This window comes from Ranitomeya imitator, chromosome 3 (genome assembly GCF_032444005.1).
Source record: "Ranitomeya imitator isolate aRanImi1 chromosome 3, aRanImi1.pri, whole genome shotgun sequence".
NCBI classification, from domain to species: Eukaryota; Metazoa; Chordata; class Amphibia; order Anura; family Dendrobatidae; genus Ranitomeya; species Ranitomeya imitator.
This window is the reverse complement of record NC_091284.1, coordinates 575,124,817-575,149,699: the sequence shown is the minus strand read 5'-3', so window position 1 is coordinate 575,149,699 and position 24,883 is coordinate 575,124,817. Positions and strand designations below refer to the sequence as shown.

The 24,883-nt window shown below is 45.8% G+C and overlaps 1 protein-coding gene across 2 annotated transcripts in view; it reads left to right on the top strand.

Annotated features, from left to right (window-relative positions):
* Nucleotides 1–3,815: 3,815 nt before the first annotated feature.
* The window catches only part of TMTC4 (transmembrane O-mannosyltransferase targeting cadherins 4), a 253,025-nt gene continuing 231,957 nt past the window's right edge, over nt 3,816–24,883 (top strand). The window contains exon 1 of one of the 2 annotated variants that reach the window (XM_069757975.1): nt 3,816–4,010. The gene's annotated coding sequence lies outside the window, so the exon portion shown is untranslated. The remainder of the gene's footprint in view (nt 4,011–24,883) is intronic. The other variant, XM_069757974.1, reaches the window with a different exon arrangement.

Genomic DNA, 24,883 nt, shown 5'->3' with positions numbered 1-24,883 from the left:
AATCAATTTTTTTTATTTGGTTTCTAAATTCTACCTGAAAAAATAAAAAAAAACAGTGGGAGATTAATATTGACATTTGTGCTTGAGTGACAGTCCTGCATGTGTGGCATCTCTCTCATTTGGTGCCACCGAAAACAGAGTGTGTAACATTGTGCCTGATTTTCCTTGCGGTCTCACCCACCTGTAAAGGGATATCTAAATCATACTGAACTTATAGCTCACCGTGTAAGTTGTTTGACAGCAACAAATACCGTTACTTTGGTTACGTTTTTAAAACAATGAGGAAGGCTGGTGGAAGAGGTCGTGGCCGTGGGCGTTCATTGTCAGCTGGTAATGATGGTAGTGGTAGTGGAGCATCAGGTGGTCGTGGGAAAAAAAATATTGCACCTAAGTCTGGAGCTGTGGAGCCAGGTTCGTCGTCTGGCTACACAAGGCCTCGAACGCTCCCTTTTCTGGGAGAAGGAAAACCGCTTTTAAAGCCGGAGCAGCAAGAGCAAGTTTTGGCTTACCTTGCTGACTCAGCCTCTAGCTCTTTTGCCTCCTCTTTTGAAACTGGTAAATGTAAAAGCAGCGCGTCGTTAGTGCATGTTCACGGTCAGGGACAAGTCGCTTCCTTGTCTTCTTCAGCAAAAACAACAACAGAGAAAGATGCAGCAGGCGACACAACGGGTTACTCCATGGAGCTCTTTACACATACCGTCCCTGGCTTAGAAAGTGAAACAGTTAACAGGCCATGCCCATTACAAGTTGAATCTGACATGGAGTGCACTGATGCACAGCCACAGCCAGACTACTATGCTGGTCCTTTGACTCAGACCACAACATTGCCCTCGCAGGGTACTGATCCAGAATCAGACCCTGATGAGACTATGTTGCCCCGTCACGAACGCTATACCACCGACTTACACGGTGACACAGACGAAGTTGCACACGAGCTAGAAGAGGAGGTTATAGATGACCCAGTTGTTGACCCCGATTGGCAGCCATTGGGGGAACAGGGTGCAGGCGGCAGTAGTTCTGAAGCGGAGGCAGAGGGGCCGCAGCAGGCATCAACATCGCAACAGGTTCCATCTGCCGGGCCCGTAGATGGGACAAAACGCATGGCAAAGCCAAAATCTGTTGGAGGACAGCGTGGCCATCCGGTTAAAGCTCAGTCTGCAATGCCTGAAAAGGGATCCAATGCTCGAAAGAGTGCAGTCTGGCATTTTTTTAAACAACATCCAATTGATCAGCGCAAAGTCATCTGTCAAAAATGTTCAACTACCTTAAGCAGAGGTCAGAATCTGAAAAGTCTCAATACAAGTTGCATGCATAGACATTTAACCACCATGCATTTGCAAGCCTGGACTAACTACCAAACGTCCCTTAAGGTTGTAGCACCCTCGGCCAATGAAGCTAGTCAGCAACGCTACATCCCTTCCGTCACTGTAAGGCCACCATTTTCCGCACCACCTGCAGTATCTGTGCAGGTTTCTTTGCCAGGCCAAAGCAGTCAGGGTCAGGGAATCACCAGTTTCATAGTAGGAAACACTGCATCTAGGGCACCGGCGGAAACAATACCGTCTCCAACCGTCTCTCAGTATGCCATGTCCACTGGCACACCCGCTAGTTCCACGATCTCCAGCTCTCCAGTCCAGCTCACCCTACATGAGACTCTCGTTAGAAAAAGGAAGTACTTATCCTCGCATCCGCGTACACAGGGTTTGAACGCCCACATAGCTAGACTAATCTCGTTAAAGATGATGCCCTACCGGTTAGTTGAAAGCAAAGCTTTCAAAGCTCTGATGGACTACGCTGAACCACGCTACGAGCTACCCAGTCGACACTTCTTTTTGAGAAAAGCCATCCCAGCCCTCCACCAGCATGTTAAAGAGCGCATTGTCCATGCACTCAGGCAATCTGTGAGTACAAAGGTGCACCTGACAACAGATGCATGGACCAGTAGGCATGGCCAGGGACGTTACGTGTCCATCATGGCACACTGGGTGAATGTGGTGGATGCAGGGTCCACAGGGGACATCAATTCCGGGACAGTTCTGCCTAGCCCACGGTCTAGGAAACAGTTGGCTGTAGGCGTTCGCACCCCCTCCTCCTCGTCCTCCTGCAGAATCGAGAGCTCGTACACAGACCGCAGTCGCCCAACCACTCCATCCGCAGCTGCCACTGTTGCACACCAGTTGTCCCATTATGGGGCAGCTACTGGCAAGCGTCAGCAGGCTGTATTGGCTATGAAGTGTTTGGGCGACAACAGACACACAGCGGAAGTTCTGTCCGAGTTCTTGCAGAAAGAAACGCAGTCGTGGCTGGGCACAGTAGATCTTGTGCCGCTGAACCGCTGAACCGCTGAAATACGTCGGTTTGTGAAAAAACAATTTTTTCCCATTAACTTGTATTACCAACATATGGGCACACTTTATGTCCGTCGTGCACTGGATCCTGTGCATTTTGGCGGACCGTCATCTGCTAAAAACGTTCAAGGGAACGTTTTTCTGTACGTTCGATCCTGTGTTTCCTACTGAGTATGCCCGGCCGGAAATCTCTCTCTCCTCCCCAGGATTTTACACTTTACCTTTCCGGACAGCGGACCCGTTGAAACACTGCATCCACTGCACACGTTATCCACTATTTCCCAAACGTCCATCGGTACGTCGCGCCAACGCTTTGTGACTGCCGACGGAAATGTGAAAGAAGCCTTAGTGACTTCATCATGCCCCCTGTCAGCGTCGGTGACGTCAGATGCTGAGTGGGGGATGAAGGGAGGAGTGTAGTGCTCCTTCTCCCATCAATGCGATCAGCTGTATTGGCTAAATGCTGGTACAGCTGACCTTGCAATGACGGGTGGGGGCCCACTGCTGGCAGCGGGGCCCCCCACCTGCTCAGGGGCCCCAAAGCAGCCAGGCGGCAGAGCAGGGAGATCGATACAGTTGCAGTACCGTAGATCCGGGTGGGTCCCCTCAGAGTGCGGGGCCAGGGGCGACTGCCCCCCCGGTAGCTACGCTACTGCTCCTAATACACGGCCATCACCCAGCACAATACCCTCTCCTAGCACACTGCCCTCTCCTAGAACACTGGGGTCACCCAGCACACTGCCCTCTCCTAGTACACTGCTGTCACCCAGCACACTGCCCTCTCCTAGCACACTGCCCTCTCCTAGTACACTGGGGTCACCCAGCACACTGCTGTCACCCAGAACACTGCCCTCTCCTAGTACACTGCGGTCACCCAGCACAGTGCCCTCTCCTAGCACACTGCCCTCTCCTAGCACACTGCCCTCTCCTAGTACACTGCCCTCTCCTAGTACACTGCCCTCTCCTAGCACACTGCGGTCACCCAGCACACTGCCCTCTCCTAGTACACTGCCCTCTCCTAGTACACTGCGGTCACCCAGCACAGTGCCCTCTCCTAGCACACTGCCCTCTCCTAGCACACTGCCCTCTCCTAGTACACTGCCCTCTCCTAGTACACTGCCCTCTCCTAGCACACTGCGGTCACCCAGCACACTGCCCTCTCCTAGCACACTGCCCTCTCCTAGCACACTGCCCTCTCCTAGCACACTGCCCTCTCCTAGCACACTGCCCTCTCCTAGCACACTGCCCTCTCCTAGTACACTGCCCTCTCCTAGCACACAGGGGTCACCCAGCACACTGCTGTCACCCAGCACACTGCCCACTCCTAGCACACTGCCCACTCCTAGCACACTGCACGGCGCAGCACAGAACACATGTGCATTGTGCACACAGTGTAGCTGTGCGCGGCCAATGAGAGGCTGGGAGACAATAGCCAATCAGTAGTGGCAGGAGGACGCCAATAGCTGCGCTCTTTGTATGCGGCAGACGGGGAGTGTGACGTGCCGAGGTGGAGGAGCCGCGCTATAGGTGTGCGCTGTCTTCCTGTTGTTCCGTGGGTGTCATTTGCAGCCCTTCCCTCCCTTTTGATGGCAGCACAGGACCCGGGACCAGGCAGGAGGCGGAGGACACAAAGGCAGCAGCTCTAGTACCGCAGCCTCTCCAGTGAGTGTCCTACCTAGTGCACACAGCACTGCTGTGCCATGGCTTGTAGATGGCATCACCCCCGCCGCTGTGCCCCGATGTCCCCGGGGATGGGGAACAATGCAGTGATGAAGAGACCGGAGTAGTCTCGAAAGCTTGAAATTTGGTGCCCTCAGTGTTATTGCCGGTCACTGGCTGTATGTAGTAATGCACAGGTATAAAGGTATATAGGACGGCTCAGGGGAACGTTCCCATCTGTAATAAAGTCTGGATGTCTTATAGAGCCCTATACAGACACCTCCAGGCGCTGTGCGGTAAGGCTGCCTGGAAAAGCCCATAGTCACCAATACCATGGCCAGCTTGTGCCAATGTTTGGATCCTGACACAGAAGCCGCACCGTGTGTCCTGCCTGAGGGCTTTATTTTTGTTGCTATCCCTGGATAATGGTTATACAACACATCTGTCAGGTCATCAGGGATGTGTGTGGGGGTACGGCATATGTGGGGCACGGGATGTGTGTGGGTACGGTGTATGTGTGGCCCAGGATGTGGGGGGTACAGGGGATGTGAGGGGGTACAGCGGATGTGGGGGCACAGCGTATGTGGGGCACAGGATGTGGGGGGTACAGGTGATGTGAGGGGGCACGGGATGCGTGTGGGGGCACAGGGGATGTGAGGGGGCACAGCGTATGTGGGGCACAGGATGTGGTGGGTACATTGGATGTGAGGGGGGCACAGGGGATGTGCGGGGGTACACTACAGCCGATGTGAGGGGGCACAGGTTATGCATGTGAGGGGGTACACTACAGAGGATGTGAGGGGGCACGGGATGCATGTGAGGGAGCACAGCAGATGTGTGGGGGGTACAGCAGATGTGAGGGGGCTCAGGAAATGTGTGAGGGGCACGGGATGCATGTGAGGGGGCACAGCGGATGTGTGTGTGGGGGTACAGCAGATGTGAGGGGGCACAGGAAATGCGTATGGAGGGTACAGCAGATGTGAGGGGGCACAAGAAATGCGTGTGGGGGTACAGCAGATGTGAGGGGGCACAGGAAATGCGTGTTGGGGGTACAGCAGATGTGAGGGGGCACAGGAAATGCGTGTTGGGGGTACAGCAGATGTAAGGGAGCACAGGAAATGCATGGGGGGTACAGCAGATGTGAGGGGGCACAGGAAATGCGTGTGGGGGGCACAGCGGATGTGGGACACGGGATGTGTGGGGGGTACAGCAGATGTGAGGGAGCACAGGAAATGCATGGGGGGGTACAGCGGATGGGGGGTACAGCGGATGTGAGGGCACGGGATGAGGGGGTGCAGCGGATGAGGTACACGGGATGTGTGGGGGGTACAGCAGATGTGAGGGGGAACAGGAAATGCGTGTGGGGATACAGTGGATGTGAGGGCACGGGATGAGTGGGGGGCACAGCGGATGTGGGACACGGGATGTGAGGGGGCACAGGGAATGTGCAGCTGTGAAACTTCTGTGAAAATTGTCTTCAGTGTTGTGGAGAAATTGTTACATACTTTTGTCATTTAACCACTTAAAAACATCAGTTACTTATTCAAATCTGTGAAAATGGGCTGTTTGCCCACTTTGATGCCCGTTCTGATGCCCAGAACCCATTTGGGCCAGGCTGTAGGGACCTGGGTTTGATGCAGGGCATCACTGTCTGTGTATTTTAAGTGTCAGTTCAGTGGCCCAAAGTCATTTAACCACTTAAAAACATCAGTTCCTTATTCAAATGGCCAAAATTGACTGACCACTTTGATGCCAGTTCTGATGCCCAGAACCCATTTGGGCCAGGCTGGAGATAACTGTTTTTGATGTGGGGCACCCTGTTCTATATGTCTGCAGTGTGAGATCAGTGGCCCAAAGGCGTGTAACCCTTTCTTTAACTCTTTGGTGCCCACTTTGATGCCCATTTTTGTGCCAGTTTTATTGTTTTTGAAGCTGTTTTTAAGTGTGTTCACATCGGGGCACCTCACTGCATTGTTTATTATTGTGATGCTTAGTTTTTGTTGTTAAACCTATAAAAAACAGAAAAGAAAAATTGCCGAATAAGAAACCAACTTCAGCTCCGAATAAGAAACTGAACGAATAAGAAACCAACTTCAGCCTCGTCTTTTGTTACATATTCAGTTTACATTGCAGTATATCTGAGTGGGGTTTTAAAGGCTTGTTCATTTTATCAAAATTCTGAATATGCGATGGATTTTCAGTACAAAGGGTAAATTAATCTAGTCTCCATAGATTTGTAAAAAAGTTCCACTGTGTCTGATCTCAAGTTTATTAATGGTTTATAGAAAAGCTATTGTATGGCACAAGATCTTCGTGTTTTCATAATTACACAACAAAATTCACCCTAGTGAATTGATGTCAACCAATTACCATAAAACCAATATCAAAGTGAACATAAGGCGATAATCACAAAGAGAAAAAGTATAAAAAATAATTTTATTGAAAATAAGAATGAAATATACAAAAAAGGAAAAGACAACTAACAATACTACACCATGTTACAAAATATATATTAACCCCTTTCTGCCAATGGACATACTATTCCGTCCATGTGGGGTGGGCCCTACTTCCAAAGGACGGAATAGTACGTCCAGAGCGATCGGCCGCGCTCACGGGGGAGCGCGGCCGGGTGTCAGCTGCATATCGCAGCTGACATCCGGCACTATGTGCCAGGAGCGGTCATGGACTGCCCCCGGCACATTAACCCCCGGCACACCGCGATTAAACATGATCGCGGTGTGCCGGCGGTACAGGGAAGCATCGCGCAGGGAGGGGGCTTCCCTGAGCCCCCCGCAGCAACGCGATGTGATCGCGTTGCTGCGAGGGTCTCCACCTCCCTCCCTGCTCCAGACCCGGATCCAAGATGGCCGTGGCATCCGGGTCCTGCAGGGAGGGAGGTGGCTTCACAGAGCCTGCTCAGAGCAGGCACTGTGAAGCCTGCAGTGCTGCAAGTCAGATCGGTGATCTGACAGGGTGCTGTGCACACTCAGATCACCGATCTGTGATGTCCCCCCTGGGACAAAGTAAAAAAGTAAAAAAAAAAATTTCCAGACGTGTAAAAAAAAAAAAAAAAATTAAAAAAAAACCTAAATAATGAAGAAAAAAAAATATTATTCCCATAGTTAGTAAGGCCGAAAAAAGACATTTGTCCATCCAGTTCAGCCTATATTCCATCATAATAAATCCCCAGATCTACGTCCTTCTACAGAACCTAATTGTATGATACAATATTGTTCTGCTCCAGGAAGACATCCAGGCCTCTCTTGAACCCCTCGACTGAGTTCGCCATCACCACCTCCTCAGGCAAGCAATTCCAGATTCTCACTGCCCTAACAGTAAAGAATCCTCTTCTATGTTGGTGGAAAAACCTTCTCTCCTCCAGACGCAAAGAATGCCCCCTTGTGCCTGTCACCTTCCTTGGTATAAACAGATCCTCAGCGAGATATTTGTATTGTCCCCTTATATACTTATACATGGTTATTAGATCGCCCCTCAGTCGTCTTTTTTCTAGACTAAATAATCCTAATTTCGCTAATCTATCTGGGTATTGTAGTTCTCCCATCCCCTTTATTAATTTTGTTGCCCTCCTTTGTACTCTCTCTAGTTCCATTATATCCTTCCTGAGCACCGGTGACCAAAACTGGACACAGTACTCCATGTGCGGTCTAACTAGGGATTTGTACAGAGGCAGTATAATGCTCTCATCATGTGTATCCAGACCTCTTTTAATGCACCCCATGATCCTGTTTGCCTTGGCAGCTGCTGCCTGGCACTGGCTGCTCCAGGTAAGTTTGTCATTAACTAGGATCCCCAAGTCCTTCTCCCTGTCAGATTTACCCAGTGGTTTCCCATTCAGTGTGTAATGGTGATATTGATTCCTTCTTCCCATGTGTATAACCTTACATTTATCATTGTTAAACCTCACCTGCCACCTTTCAGCCCAAGTTTCCAACTTATCCAGATCCATCTGTAGCAGAATACTATCTTCTCTTGTATTAACTGCTTTACATAGTTTTGTATCATCTGCAAATATCGATATTTTACTGTGTAAACCTTCTACCAGATCATTAATGAATATGTTGAAGAGAATAGGTCCCAATACTGACCCCTGCGGTACCCCACTGGTCACAGCGACCCAGTTAGAGACTATACCATTTATAACCACCCTCTGCTTTCTATCACTAAGCCAGTTACTAACCCATTTACACACAATTTCCCCCAGACCAAGCATTCTCATTTTGTGTACCAACCTCTTGTGCGGCACGGTATCAAACGCTTTGGAAAAATCGAGATATACCACGTCCAATGACTCACCGTGGTCCAGTCTATAGCTTACCTCTTCATAAAAACTGATTAGATTGGTTTGACAGGAGCGATTTCTCATAAACCCATGCTGATATGGAGTTAAACAGTTATTCTCATTGAGATAATCCAGAATAACATCCCTCAGAAACCCTTCAAATATTTTACCAACAATAGAGGTTAGACTTACTGGCCTATAATTTCCAGGTTCACTTTTAGAGCCCTTTTTGAATATTGGCACCACATTTGCTATGCGCCAGTCCTGCGGAAAAGACCCTGTCACTATAGAGTCCCTAAAAATAAGAAATAATGGTTTATCTATTACATTACTTAGTTCTCTTAGTACTCGTGGGTGTATGCCATCCGGACCCGGAGATTTATCTATTTTAATCTTATTTAGCCGGTTTCGCACCTCTTCTTGGGTTAGATTGGTGACCCTTAATATAGGGTTTTCATTGTTTCTTGGGATTTCACCTAGCATTTCATTTTCCACCGTGAATACCGTGGAGAAGAAGGTGTTTAATATGTTAGCTTTTTCCTCGTCATCTACAACCATTCTTTCCTCACTATTTTTTAAGGGGCCTACATTTTCAGTTTTTATTCTTTTACTATTGATATAGTTGAAGAACAGTTTGGGATTAGTTTTACTCTCCTTAGCAATGTGCTTCTCTGTTTCCTTTTTGGCAGCTTTAATTAGTTTTTTAGATAAAGTATTTTTCTCCCTATAGTTTTTTAGAGCTTCAATGGTGCCATCCTGCTTTAGTAGTGCAAATGCTTTCTTTTTACTGTTAATTGCCTGTCTTACTTCTTTGTTTAGCCACATTAGGTTTTTCCTATTTCTAGTCCTTTTATTCCCACAAGGTATAAACCGCTTACACTGCCTATTTAGGATGTTCTTAAACATTTCCCATTTATTATCTGTATTCTTATTTCTGAGGATATTGTCCCAGTCTACCAGATTAAGGGCATCTCTAAGCTGGTCAAACTTTGCCTTCCTAAAGTTCAGTGTTTTTGTGACTCCCTGACAAGTCCCCCTAGTGAAAGACAGGTGAAACTGCACAATATTGTGGTCGCTATTTCCTAGATGCCCGACCACCTGCAGATTTGTTATTCTGTCAGGTCTATTAGATAGTATTAGGTCTAAAAGTGCTGCTCCTCTGGTTGGATTCTGCACCAATTGTGAAAGATAATTTTTCTTGGTTATTAGCAGAAACCTGTTGCCTTTATGGGTTTCACAGGTTTCACTTTCCCAGTTAATATCCGGGTAGTTAAAGTCCCCCATAACCAGGACCTCATTATGGGTTGCAGCTTCATCTATCTGCTTTAGAAGTAGACTTTCCATGGTTTCTGTTATATTTGGGGGTTTGTAACAGACCCCAATGAGAATTTTGTTACCATTTTTCCCTCCATGAATTTCGACCCATATGGACTCGACATCCTCATTTCCTTCGCTAATATCCTCCCTTAAAGTGGACTTTAGACAAGACTTTACATAGAGACAAACCCCTCCTCCTCTCCGATTTTTACGATCCTTTCTAAACAGACTGTAACCCTGTAAGTTAACTGCCCAGTCATAGCTTTCATCTAACCATGTCTCGGTTATTCCCACTATGTCAAAGTTACCTGTAGATATTTCTGCTTCTAGTTCTTCCATCTTGTTTGTCAGGCTTCTGGCGTTTGCGAGCATGCAGTTTAGAGGATTTTGTTTTGTTCCAATCTCCTCACTGTGGATTGTTTTAGAAATGTTCTTACCTCCCTTCTGAGTATGTTTTCCTGGATCTTCTTTGTTCAAGTCTAATGTTTTTCTTCCCGTCCCCTCTTCTTCTAGTTTAACTCCCTCCTGATGAGTGTAGCGAGTCTTCTGGCGAATGTGTGTTTCCCAGGTTTGTTGAGGTGTAGTCCGTCTCTGGCGAGGAGTCCATCGTACAAGTAATTCACACCGTGGTCCAGGAATCCGAATCCTTGTTGTCTGCACCATCGTCTTAGCCAGTTGTTTGCATCAAGGATCCTGTTCCATCTCCTGGTGCCATGCCCGTCTACTGGAAGGATAGAAGAAAAAACTACCTGTAAATTCATTTCTTTATCTAAATAAAAAAAAACAAGCAATAAAAGTACACATATTTAGTATCGCCGCATCCGTAACGACCCCACCTATAAAACTATATCACTAGTTAACCCCTTCGGTAAACACCGTAAGGAAAAAAAAAAAAACGAGGCAAAAAACGCTTTATTATCATACCGCCGAACAAAAAGTGGAATAACACGCGATCAAAAAGACAGATATAAATAACCATGGTACCGCTGAAAGCGGCATCTTGTCCCGCAAAAAACAAGCTGCCATACAGCATCATCAGCAAAAAAATAAAAAAGTTATAGTCCTCAGAATAAAGCGATGCAAAAATAATTATTTTTTCTATAAAATAGTTTTTATCGTATAAAAGCGCCAAAACATAAAAAAATGATATAAATGAGGTATCGATGTAATCGTACAGACCCGAAGAATAAAACTGCTTTATCAATTTTACCAAACGCAGAACGGTATAAACGTCTCCCCCAAAAGAAATTCATGAATAGCTGGTTTTTGGTCATTCTGCCTCACAAAAATCGGAATAAAAAGCAATCAAAAAACGTCACGTGCCTGAAAATGTTACCAGTAAAAACATCAACTCGTCCCGCAAAAAACAAGACCTCACATGACTCTGTGGACCAAAATATGGAAAAATTATGGCTTTTTTTCAATAAAAAGCGTCTTTCAGTGTGTGACGGCTGCCAATCATAAAAATCCGCTAAAAAACCCGCTATAAAAGTAAATCAAACCCCCCTTCATCACCCTGTTACTTAGGGAAAAATTCAAAAATGAAAAAAATGTATTTATTTCCATTCTCCCATTAGGGCTGGGGTTAGGGCTGGGGTTGGGGTTAGGGTTAGGGCTAGGGTTAAGGCTAGAGTTAGGGTTGGGGCTAAAGTTAGGGTTTGGATTACATTTACGGTTGGGATTAGGGTTAGGGGTGTGTCTGGGTTAGAGGTGTGGTTAGGGTTACCGTTGGGATTAGGGTTAGGGGTGTGTTTGGATTAGGGTTTCAGTTATAATTTGGGGGTTTCCACTGTTTAGGCACATCAGGGGCTCTCCAAATGCGACATGGCGTCCGATCTCAATTCCAGCCAATTCTGCGTTGAAAAAGTAAAACAGTGCTCCTTCCCTTCCGATCCCTCCCATGCGCCCAAACAGGGGTTTACCCCAACATATGGGGTATCGGCGTACTCGGGACAAATTGGACAACAAGATTTAGGGTCCAATTTATCCTGTTACCCTTGGAAAAATACAAAACTGGGGGCTAAAAAATATTTTTTTGGGAAAAAATTTTTGTTTTATTTTTACGGCTCTGCATTATAAACTTTTGTGAAGCACTTGATGGGTCAAAGTGCTCACTACACCTCTAGATAAGTTCCTTAGGGGGTCTACTTTCCAAAATGGTGTCACTTGTGGGGGGTTTCAATGTTTAGGCACATCAGTGGCTCTCCAAACGCAACATGGCGTCCCATCTCAATTCCAGTCAATTTTGCATTGAAAAGTCAAATGGCGCTTCTTCGCTTCCGAGCTCTGTCATGCGCCCAAACAGTGGTTTACCCCCACATGTCGGGTATCGGCGTACTCAGGACAAATTGTACAACAACGTTTGGGGTCCATTTTCTCCTGTTACCCTTGGTAAAATAAAACAAATTGGAGCTGAAGTAAATTTTTTGTGAAAAAAAGTTAAATGTTTATTTTTAAACATTCCAAAAATTCCTGTGAAACACCTGAAGGGTTAATAAACTTCTTGAATGTGGTTTTGAGCACCTTGAGGGGTGCAGTTTTTAGAATGGTGTCACACTTGGGTATTTTCTATCATATAGACCAGGGGTCCCCAACTCCAGTCCTCAAGGCCCACCAACAGGTCATGTTTTCAGGATTTCCTTTGCATTGCACAGGTGATGCAATTATTACCTGGGCAAGACTAAGGAAATCCTGAAAACATGACATGTTGGTGGGCCTTGAGGACTGGAGTTGGGGACCCCTGATATAGACCCCTCAAAATGACTTCAAATGAGATGTGGTCCCTAAAAAAAAAAATGGTGTTGTAAAAATGAGAAATTGCTGGTCAACTTTTAACCCTTATAACTCCCTAAGAAAAAAAAATTTTGGTTCCAAAATTGTGCTGATGTAAAGTAGACATGTGGGAAATGTTACTTATAATGTATTTTCTGTGACATATTTCTGTGATTTAATTGCATAAAAATTCAAAGTTGGGAAATTGCGAAATTTTCACCAAATTTCCGTTTTTTTCACAAATAAATGCAGGTACTATCAAAGAAATTTTACCACGATCATGAAGTACAATATGTCTCGAGAAAACAATGTCAGAATCACCGGGATCCGTTGAAGCGTTCCAGAGTTATAACCTGATAAAGGGACAGTGGTCAGAATTGTAAAAATTGGCCCGGTCCATAACGTGCAAACCACCCTTGGGGGTAAAGGGGTTAAATGAGGAGACCAGATCCATATAATATAAAAGATACTAGAAAAATATATTTGACCCTCCAAAGTGCAAAAAAGACCAAATAGATGACAAAAATAATAAGCCATCCATCTCAATAAAGTGCATATGCATCTATGATAAATTGTCTACCATAGACAAAAAAAATGCATAAATATCTTTGGAAAAATACTAGTACCAGTGTGAAGAAGATCTGTGACCCTCAAGGACTCCGACTCCAACGTACGTTTTGCCTAAGTGGATTTTTCATGGACTCCTTGTGGTACTAGTATTTTTCCAAAGATATTTATGCATTTTTTTGTGTAGGGTAGACTATTTATCATAGATGCATTCCACCTCAAAAACAAACAACATTAAAAACACATATAAAATACATGTATATGACATGACCAATAAACCAACACCCCCGAATAATGCAGAGAAAAAATCACAACATGCTTTTGTAGAGAGTTCAATGACCCTGTTATACCATTCTAATGAATCTAAATGAATCTACCGTAAATGGTGCACGCAAACAAGTGTGAATGGCGACCTGCACAAACATCCCAAACAAAAAGGAGGGAGTGGTGTGTCAATGAGATATGGAAAATAGACACACCACGCCCTGTTTAGCATGCTGAAGGATGACAGCATGCGTTTATATGTGCCACCACGAGGACCCCTGTCAGTGTAGCAAACACATATGCTAGCACATATAATAATGTGTATCGGCTCCCATGTCCCTGGGGGAAATGTAGACAAAACCCGATGTAACTATGTGCCTCTACTCCAAGACAGCTCTGGTATATGAGCTCAGGCTAGTTTCACATTTGCGTTAAAAAACGCAGCGTTTGAAACGCATCCACAGGTGGTGAAAAAAACGCATGTAAACGCGTACAAACGCTGCGTTTTTTAGACGCATGCATTTTCGTATGCGGTGAAAAAACCCAGCGTTTCTATGCGTTTACATGCGTTTTTTACCGCGTTTGCGTTTTTTAAAAGCATGATGAGAAATTTCACAAGAGAAAAATCAAGATCCAGACACCGCCAATGGGACTACAGAGGGTGTGTGACATGACTCTGTGGACCAAAATATGGAAAAATTGTAGCTCTCAAAATGTGGTAACGCAAAAAATATTTTTTGGAATAAAAAGCGTCTTTAGTGTGTGACAGCTGCCAATCATAAAAATCAACTAGAAAACCCACTATAAATAGAAATGGCTAGGGTTAGGGTTTGGATCCCTAGGGTTAGGGTTTGGATCCCTAGGGTTAGGGTTTGGATCCCTTTATCACCTTGATGGTGGGGGGTGGCTTATCAGTGTGTAGAATTGCTTTTCTCTATGGAAACGCATGCGTTAAAAAAACGCAACCAAACGCATGTGCTTAAAAACGCATGCGTTTACATAGACAGCAATACTTTTTTTGCCGCAAAAAAAGCCTCTAGAAATTACTACATGTTGCATTTCCGCAACAAAACGCAAGCATAGAAACAACGCGTGCGTCGTCAAACGCGGCAAATCGCATACAAAAAAAAGGCATGCGTTTTTAATGTTAAATATAGGAAAAAAAACGCATGCTTTTTTTGCGTTAAAACGCAGCGGCAAAAAACGCAAATGTGAAACCAGCCTCAGATAATATGGGGAGAAAGTCCTACAAACGGAGCCATACATGGAGTAAGGGGAAAACAGGGAAAATCCAATACTGACAAAAAAGATCAAGATGTCAAAAAAAGGAAATATAGGATAAGAAAAAGGCTATCATAGCCTAAGGGATGTGAGCAGGTGAAGCCCCATGATAAACTCAGAACAGGCTATAAAATAAAGCCATGCAAGCCTGAGCAACAGGGGGTGAGGTAAAGGCCCCACGCGTATCGCTGCCGATGCAGCTTCGTCAGGGAACTGACTTTGAGGCAGACCCTTCCGGTTTATATGCATGCAGAAATAAGATATAATGACATACCGGTGTGAGGTTGTGGAGCCAGGAACAAGATGACAAAGCCAGCTGCGTGATCAGAGTCAGGGTGTGAGAAATGATCTAATCTCATCAGATGCCATAGTGCAGGCGGGCGCATGCGCAGTGAAGATAAAAGAATATAGCGATAGCCAAAGCGCAAAGCGTGCTGGTACCAGCAATGGAAAGTAGCACAGATAAGATATAGATAAGGCTACGTTCACATTAGCGTCATGCGACGCAGTGTCGCCGACGCAACGCACGACGCATCGGAAACGCACGCAAAAACGCACCATTTTTGACGCATGCGTCGAACGGATGCGTCGTAAAACGCAGCGTTTTTTGTGCGTTTTTGTTGCGTTTTTCCAAAAAACGCAGCGTTTTACAACGCATGCGTTGTCAAACAATGATGTCATCTTTCAACACAATTTAGTGTCTAGACACTAGATAATACCACCAATGAATAGAAGAGGGTGGGTCTAGTGTCTATACACTAGATAATGCCACCAATGGGTAGATGAGGGTGGGTATAATGTAATTGTGGTATATATACCCCGGCATAGATTAAGTCCAACCATACAGCATCAAGATGGAGCGTCCCATGGAGAGTATCTACCTCAATATGGAGCTGGAATTTGCCCATGCTATTGCTTATGCTATTGCCTGTCATGAACAGAGGAAAAGAGACAAACTACGGAGAAGGAGTCGTCGGCGTTTTTAGCTACACCCTATAGTGGAAGTCCGAGAGAGTCGTGGAGCCTACCGTTGTCTGTTTGGCGAGTTAAATGAGAACCAGGAGAAATACTTTGAATACACCAGGATGTCTCAAAACAGCTTCCGATATCTGCTGCGTCTGGTGGAAGGAACCATTTCCAGGCAGGACACGCAGCTCCGTAAATCGATTTCCCCCGAGGAACGTCTGCTGGTGACTCTACGGTACGTAATGCAATGTGAAGGATTTATATGTTCTTGCCATTTTTTTAAAGTAGCGTGTTTTGGTTTTGTGGGGTGGGGGATTGTAATTAAAAAAGAAAATTTATTTCATAACAATTTAATTAATTATATTTATTTATTTTTCTTGTCAGTTTCCTGGCTACCGGAGAGACCTTGAGATCACTGCATTTCCAGTTTAGGATTGGAGTCTCCACACTTTCTGGTATTATTGCCGACACATGCCGCGCATTGTGGGACAACCTCCGGGAGGAATTTTTACCCATCCCTACAACAGAATTATGGCAGGCCAACGCCAAAAAATTCGAACAAGTGTGTTCTTTCCCAAACTGTATTGGAGCCGTGGATGGGAAGCACATTAGGATTACCAAGCCTTCAAGAAGTGGATCTCTTTTTTTTAATTATAAAAAATAATTTTCCACCGTGCTCATGGCAATTGCAGGTGCGGACTGCAGGTTTCTCGCTGTGGACATTGGAGCGTTTGGCCGTGCAAATGATTCACGGACATTTAAGGAGTCTGACATGGGCCGAAGATTATACGAGAACAATTTTAATTTCCCCCAGCCACGACCTCTTCCCAACACCGAAGGCCCGGCCATGCCATTTGTTGTGGTTGGGGATGAGGCTTTTCAAATGAGTGGCAACCTACTGAAACCGTACTCCAGTCGGGGGTTGGACCGCACAAAAAGTATTTTTAATTATAGACTGTCCAGGGCCAGAAGAACTGTGGAGTGCGCCTTTGGAATCCTTGTCTCCAAATGGCGTATCTTAGGATCCGCTATAAATTTGAAAATTGAGACAGTGGATGAGGTGGTGAAGGCTTGTGTGGTTCTCCACAATTATATTATTGATAAAGAGACAGTCAACGTGGAACTCGATGAACCCATACCAAATCCATTGCCTGATTATCAAGATCATCCTCTGCGGACAACTGTGGAGATTGCTCATATGAGGGACCAATTTGCTGCATACTTTGTTTCAGATGTTGGGCGTGTTTCATGGCAAGATCAAATGGTTTAATTAATCTTGGTATTATGCTACAATAAAAACACTGTCATGTAAACACTGTTGAGTCCATGTCATTTTACCAGCCTATGTAATGTTATTTAAATGTTGTTAATGTCCCCTGATTGTCTAGTGCGTTGTGTTTTGAAATAAAGTTCTTGTGCCTTTCCGTTTTCACAAAACAAATCTCTCATATGTTTTTCCATAGTAAACAAAATTTAAAATCCAATGTTATATAAACTAATGTGTGTCCCACAAAATTTGTGAGCACCAGTACCCAAATGGACTGTGACAAAACAAAAAATTTTTTCAGCCGTGTGTTCCATAGTTTTGACATATAACATGATCGGCTCCCACCTTGTCAACCATTTTTAATCTTGCAGACTATTTGCATATGGAACCTGGTTTGACAAGGAGGGAGACGATCATGTTTGCAAAACTCTACAGAGTTAACACTATTGCACTCAGGATGCTAGTATACGTCCAGAGTCAAATAGTGGCGACACTGTGAACATTGCTACCACCTCACCTGACCAATATTCTTAAGGTACCGTAATAAAACGATTAGCCAACGATACCGACCAGTGATACGACCGGACCGTGATCGTTGTTAGTCGTCACGTGGTTGCTGGAGAGCTGTCACACAGACAGCTCTCCAGCGACCAAAAAAAGAGCAAGTCCCCGTGTAATCTGGGTAAACATTGTGTTATGAAGCGCATGGCCGCACTCACGATGTTTTCCCTGTTTACCATTGTAAATTTAATTTAAAAAAAAAAAAAAAACCCTTACATTCCGGTGTGTGACACGTCCATCGCAGTCACCTTTCCGTACTGTGCCAGCCCTAAAGCACAGCATCAACGGTGTGCTCTGCTTTACGGGCGGGAATGACAGTGTCAGTCACTGCGGGAAGATGACGGCGAGGGACGTGGTTGACACCTTTTTTTTTGGGGGGGGGTATTGTTCACTTTTTTGATTGTTTAAAACACTGCGCTAGTAACCCAATATCCCCTTGTTTACAGCAAAGACATCGCTGGATCGGTGTCAAACACGCCGATCCAACAATGACAGCGTGTGATCAGTTACCCCAAAAAATTCCTAATCATTGGCTGAGACCTACAATCTCCCAGCAGGGGCCTAATCGTTGGACGATTTCAGAAAAGATAACGTTGGTTACTGACAAAAACCAACTATATCGTTAATGAAATCGTTGTGTGATGGTACATTTTAACCCCTTAGTGACAGAGCCAATTTGGTACTTAATGACCAGGCCAATTTTTGCAATTCTGACCACTGTCACTTTATGAGGTTATAACTCTGGAACGCTTCAACGGATCCCGCTGATTCTGAGATTGTTTTTTCGTGACATATTGTACTTCATGTTAGTGGTAACATTTCTTCGATATTACTTGCGATTATTTATGAAAAAAACGGAAATATGGCGAAAATTTTTAAAATTTTGCAGTTTTCAAACTTTGTATTTTTATGCCCTTAAATCAGAGAGATATGTCATAAAAAATAGTTAATAAATAACATTTCCCACATGTCTACTTTACATCAGCACAATTTTGGAAACAAAATTTTTTTTTGTTAGGGAGTTATAAGGGTTAAAAGTTGACCAGCAATTTCTCATTTTTACAACACCATTTTTTTTTAGGGACCACATCACATTTGAAGTCATTTTGAGGGGTCTATATGATAGAAAATAATGAAGTGTGACACCATTCTAAAAACTACACCCCTCAAGGTTCTCAAAACCACATTCAAGAAGTTTATTAACCCTTTACGTGCTTCACAGGAACTGAAACAATGTGGAAGGAAAAAATGAACATTTAACTTTTTTTTGCAAACATCTTAATTCAGAACCATTTTTTTTATTTTCACAAGTGTAAAAACAGAAATGTAACCATAAATTTTGTTATGCAATTTCTCCTGAATACGCCAATACCCCATATGTGGGGGTAAACCACTGTTAGGGCGCACCGCAGAACTTAGAAGTGAAGGAGCGCCGTTTGACTTTTTCAATGCAGAATTGGCTGGAATTGAGATCGGACACCATGTCACATTTAGAGAGCCCCTGATGTACCTAAACAGTGGAAACTCCTCACAAGTGACACCATTTTGGAAACTAGACCCCTTAAGGAACTTATCTAGATGTGTGGCGAGCACTTTGAACCCCCATGTGCTTCACAGAAGTTTATAACGTAGAGCCGTGAAAAAAAAAAATAGCATTTTTTCTACAAAAATGATATTTTTGCCCACAAATTTTTATTTTCACAAGGGTAACAGGAGAAATTAGACCACAAAAGTTGTTGTGCAATTTCTCCTGAGTACGTCGATACCCAATATGTGGGGGTAAACCACTGTTTGGGCGCACCGCAGAGCTTGGAAGAGAAAGAGTGCCGTTTTACTTTTTCAATGTAGAATTGGCTGGAATTGAGATCGGACGCCACGTCGCGTTTGGAGAGCCCCTGATGTGCCTAAACTGTAGTAACCCCCCACAAGTGACCCCATTTTGGAAACTAGACCCCCCAAGGAACTTATCTAGATGTGTGGTGAGAACTTTGAATGCCCAAGTGCTTCACAGAAGTTTAGAATGCAGAGTCGTGAAAATAAAAAATATTTTTTTTTTCACAAAAAAGATTTTGTAGCCCCCAAGTTTTTATTTTCACAAGGGTAACAAGAGAAATTGGACCCCAGAAGTTGTTGTCCAATTTATCCCGAGTACGCTGATGCCCCATATGTGGGGGTAACCCACTGTTTGGGCGCACGGCAGAGCTCAGAAGGGAGGGAGCACCATTTGACTTTTTGAGCGCAAAATTGGCTGTCGTGTTTGGAGACCCCCTGATGTACCTAAACAGTGGAAACCCCCCAATTCTAGCTCCAACCCTAACCCCAACACACCCCTAACCCTAATCCCAACCTCATCCATAATCCTAATCACTAACCCTAACCATAATCACAACCCTTACCCCAAAACAACCCTAATGTCAACCCTAACCATAACCCTAATCAAAACCCTAAATCCAACACACCCCTAATCCTAATCTCAACCCTAACCTCAAACCTAACCCTAATCCCAATACACCCCTAATCACAACCCTAACCTTAACCCTAATCCCAAACCTAACCCTAATCCCAAGCGTAACCCTAATGCCAACCCTAACCCTAATACGAACCCTAATCCAAACCCTAACCCTAATCCCAGCTCTAACCCTAACTTTAGCCCCAACCCTAGCCCTAACTTTAGCCCCAACCCTAACCCTAGCCCTAGGGCTACTTTCACACTTGCGTCGTTTGGCATTCCGTCGCAATCCGTCGTTTTGGACAAGAAACGGATCCTGCAAATGTGCCCGCAGGATGCGTTTTTTGCCCATAGACTTGTATTGCCGACGGATCGTGACGGATGGCCACACGTCGCGTCCGTCGTGCACTGGATCAGTTGTGTTTTGGCGGAGCGTCGGCACAAAAAAACGTTCAATGAAACGTTTTTTTGTACGTCGCATCCGCCATTTCTGACCGCGCATACGTGGCCGTAACTCCGCCCCATCCTCCCCAGGACATAGATTGGGCAGCGGATGTGTTGAAAAACTACAGCTGCTGCCCACGTTGTGCACAATTTTCACAACGTGCGTCGGTATGTCGGGCCGACGCATTGCGACGGCCCCGTACCGACGTAAGTGTGAAAGAAGCCTAACCCTAAGTTTAGCCCCAACCCTAACCCTAAATTTAGCCCCAACCCTAACCCTAAATTTAGCCCCAACCCTAGCCCTACCCCTAACCTAACCCTACCCCTAACCTAACCCTACCCCTAACCCTACCCCTAACCTAACCCTAACCTAACCCTAACCTAACCCTACCCCTAACCCTAACCTAACCCTACCCCTAACCCTAGCCCTACCCCTAACCTAACCCTACCCCTAACCTAACCCTACCCCTAACCCTACCCCTAACCCTACCCCTAACCCTACCCCTAACCCTACCCCTAACCCTAACCCTACCCCTAACCCTACCCCTAACCCTACCCCTAACCCTAACCTAACCCTAACCCTACCCCTAACCTAACACTACCCCTAACCTAACACTACCCCTAACCCTACCCCTAACCTAACCCTACCCCTAACCCTAACCTAACCCTACCCCTAACCTAACCCTACCCCTAACCCTACCCCTAACCTAACCCTAACCCTACCCCTAACCTAACCCTAACCTAACCCTACCCCTAAACCTACCCCTAACCTAACCCTACCCCTAACCCTAACCTAACCCTACCCCTAACCTAACCCTACCCCTAACCCTACCCCTAACCCTAACCTAACCCTACCCCTAACCTAACCCTAACCTAACCCTACCCCTAACCCTACCCCTAACCCTACCCCTAATTTTAGCCCCAACTGCTGTTCTCCTGCCGGCCGGCCGGCAGATGGAGACAGATGGCGGGCGCACTGGGCATGCGTCCGCCATGTTCTGCTGCCGGCGGCCAGGAGGAGCAGCAAGAGGATCCAGGGACCTAGGGGGATTCGGGGACCCTAGCATACTCACCTATTTCTCTGTCCTCTGATGTGCGATCACATCAGAGGACAGAGAATTACACTTTACTTTTTTTTTTTTTTTTTGCGGTCGCCAGTAAACAGTTAATTACCGGCGATCGCAAAACAGGGGTCGGTAATACCGACCCCGATCGTGCTCTTGCGCCCGCCATTTTGAAGATGGCGGCGCCCACCGGGAGACACGAGGAGCATCGGGGGAGCTAGGTGAGTATTGGGGGGCCTCCTGGGACCCCTTTTCTCTGTCCTCCGATGTGCGATCACATCGGAGGACAGAGAAATTAAAGAGATCGCTTTTTTTTTTTTTTTTTGAGATCGCCGGTAAACGGTTAATTACCGGCGATCGCAAATGCGGGGTGGGTTAAAAACCCCCCGAATCATGTTCTCTGGGGTCTCGGCTACCCTCGGCAGCCGAGACCCCGGAGAAAATCGGCCTCTGGGGGGCGCTATGGACTTTTTCCACAGCGCCGTTAATTAACGGCGCTGTGGTTTAAGTACCCTTAGCGGCCGCCGTTAAAAGGCGTATCGGCGGTCGCTAAGGGGTTAAAATTGATATATTGAGCAATGCTGTTTGTGTTTGTAACATCTCATAGTAGAATGAGCGACAGCCCTATAAAAAAATGAAAAAAAATATTGATAAAATATTGTCAGACATTGCACATCAGGTGTTGCAAACACAAGATTTGTTTATACGGCGCACGGTGTGATTTGGTGCGAACTTTATTATAGACAATAAAAACTCAGTTTTTTTGAAAAAAATTAACAATTTTATTTGGGACACAAAGAAAAAAGGGTAATGTTATGGGGTATCGATGTCTGCGATTAAGGGGGATTGATATACTCCACTTTTGATGGGTGTTGAGGAGACCGAGGAGGACGACGAGGGGGAGGAAGCAGCATACTCTATTACACTAGACGGGATGCCGACATCAATCCAGCCAGTTGACGGTGGCGAGACTGCCAGCGCAGGAGGTGAGGGAGGAGGAGGGACGACCAGTGTCCTTGGCTGGCTACTCCTGCTCCGGGTAGACCCAGGCTGGGTACTTGGTGTGCTCCTTGTAGACCCAGGCTGGGTACTGGGTGTGCTACGTGTAGACCCAGGCTGGGTACTGGGTGTGCTCCGGGTAGACCCAGGCTGGGTACTTTGGGTGCTTGTTTTGGGAGCAGCCATAGCCGAGGTTGTAGTGCTTGTCGTCTTCTTCTTTTTTTTCCTCCTCTCTCCCTCTGGGTGTGGGTCGGCTTCCCGTCTGTGTGCCCTTGAAGGCCTGGCAGGAGCAGAAGTTTGGGGCTCTGTTCTGTGGTGGCGGTGGCCCTCGGCACGCGGAGCTCTGTGGTGGTGCTCTGCAGCAGGAGTCGGAGCCATGGCAGCCAGTGATGGTACTGCGGGCATTGTAGTCGCTGACTGCATGACCCGAGCCTGCTGCAGAGCAGTGACATATGAGTTGTTGCAGGCCTGCATCACCGAAATCTGGAGTTCCGGCGTAAGATGTTCAACCATGCCCTTCTGTATGGCACTAAAAAAATGTTTGGCCGGCCTCGAGAGCTCCGATTCAATGGTTTCAAGACGCCGGTCGATATTGGACATTTTATCGCACAGCGCCTTGAAACCATTCTGGAATACGGTGCTCAAATGTAAAAATTCGGGCAGGATCGCCCTGTCCGAGGCCCACTGATGCTGTCGGGAAGACCCGAAGGAAGGAGCGACAGAGGCCTCGGCCAGGGGAACATCTGATGGACCGGCTGCCGGTTCGCCAGATGGTGGTGGTGCAGACCTGCTCTCGCTGTGGGATGGCTGCGACGGTTCAGATGGCGCTTCACGAAGGACTGCTCCAGAGGGTCGGACAGTCTCGCGGGTGCTGCTGTGTGTTCTGTGAAAACATAAGGAAACCATTAGTATACAAAATATAACATTTCACATTCGTCACCACCTGTGTAAAACTTAACATTGCATCACACACTATTACTGTTAAGGGTTTGTTCAGTTAGTCGTAACGGTTTGCTGATTGAACCAGCCAGCTGCCTGACATGGCTGATGCGACCAATCAGCGCGGGTGACAGGCCTGATTAAAATGCCCGCTCCTTACTCCCCGCAGTGAAGGCCCGTTGCCCCCATACTCCCCTGTCATTAACTAACTTTACCGGCGGTATCCATTGCCGCCGTTAATGTTAACCAATTTTTAATATTGACACTGCATATGCCGCATCAATATTAAAAATATAATACATTTATTTATTTCAAAATAGTCACCCATGTTTGCCGTTTGTAACGCCCGACAATTACGCTTATCGTCGGAACTGTCATGACGTCACGGTCATGTGACCGAGACATCATCACAGGTCCTGCGAGCTGAGCAACCATGGGAACATAACCTGCCTTGGAGTAGAAGGTATGCCGTGTCTATTATATTTTTCCTTTTTTTTGTAAAAAAACTGGGATACACCTGGATGGGCAATATACTACTCCACTATGAAATATTGCCCGGGCATGGCCAATCTTCTATCTTTCTGTGTTCTGTATACTTCGTATTTCCGGAAAAAAAAGAGGAAGTCCAGCTCACCATAGTAGTAATCCCAGAAGGCTCGGAGCACGGAGACGCTGTGTCAAGCGTGAGAAGAACAAAATTGAAGAAAAAATTCGAACTCACCGAGGCGTGAAAAGTAAAAACTAAGTACTTGATTCACTTCAATCATAAGCAGAGGATGAAACATCAGCACAATACAATAAAAACACTATCTACGCGTTTCAGGTGATAGGGCACCCCTTAATCATGATGTCTGATGTTCCCTGTAACCTGAAACGCGTAGATAGTGTTTTTATTGTATTGTGCTGATGTTTCATCCTCTGCTTATGATTGAAGTTAATTTTTAACTTTTCACGCCTCGGTGAGCTTGAATTTTTTTCTTCATTTCTATACTTCGGACTTGCCAAAATAAATGACTGGGCAATAAACTATGTGGCTGGAATATAGTACGTGAATATGCATGTTTTAAAAACTAGGTGTGTGCATAGGTACTATACTTACTCTCTGCTTTCAAGGACCGGTCGCAGGAACTGCAAAATACGGTTATATTTGTAGATGCTCCTTGAAGCTGCAGCACCACTACGGATCTGTCCCTCCTTTTTCAGGCCCCTTTTGAAACGGTCTTTCATGGAGCGCCATCTGGTCTTCAATTGTTTAACTGTGTATAAATTAAAAAAAAAAAAATTAGTTTGAGAGAAAATATTGAAATTGATAACGCAACCGTGTGCAATCCCAATAGAAGACATCACAGACGGTTGTGTATCCTGGCATGATGGGTCACAGCAGCATTTTGGAAATACTTACAAAATTTAGCTTTGCCCACGGGGGAAGCGCTGTCGAAGCCATCCCACAGCGATTGTGCCACCTCAATCCACAAACGGCGCAACACGCCCTGGTCCGCGTGCCGGGGGTCACGGCTGTCCCACAACGGGCCTCGTTCCTGGATGGATGCCACCATCAGGTCTATGTCTAGTGGGTCATCATGGGCCCGTTGTGAAACCTAGAATAAAAGGAAAATATTAATGTTTGCAAGATAAAAAATGTTGTCCCTACCTCCTCCACCACCACCTACCACCTCCACCACCACC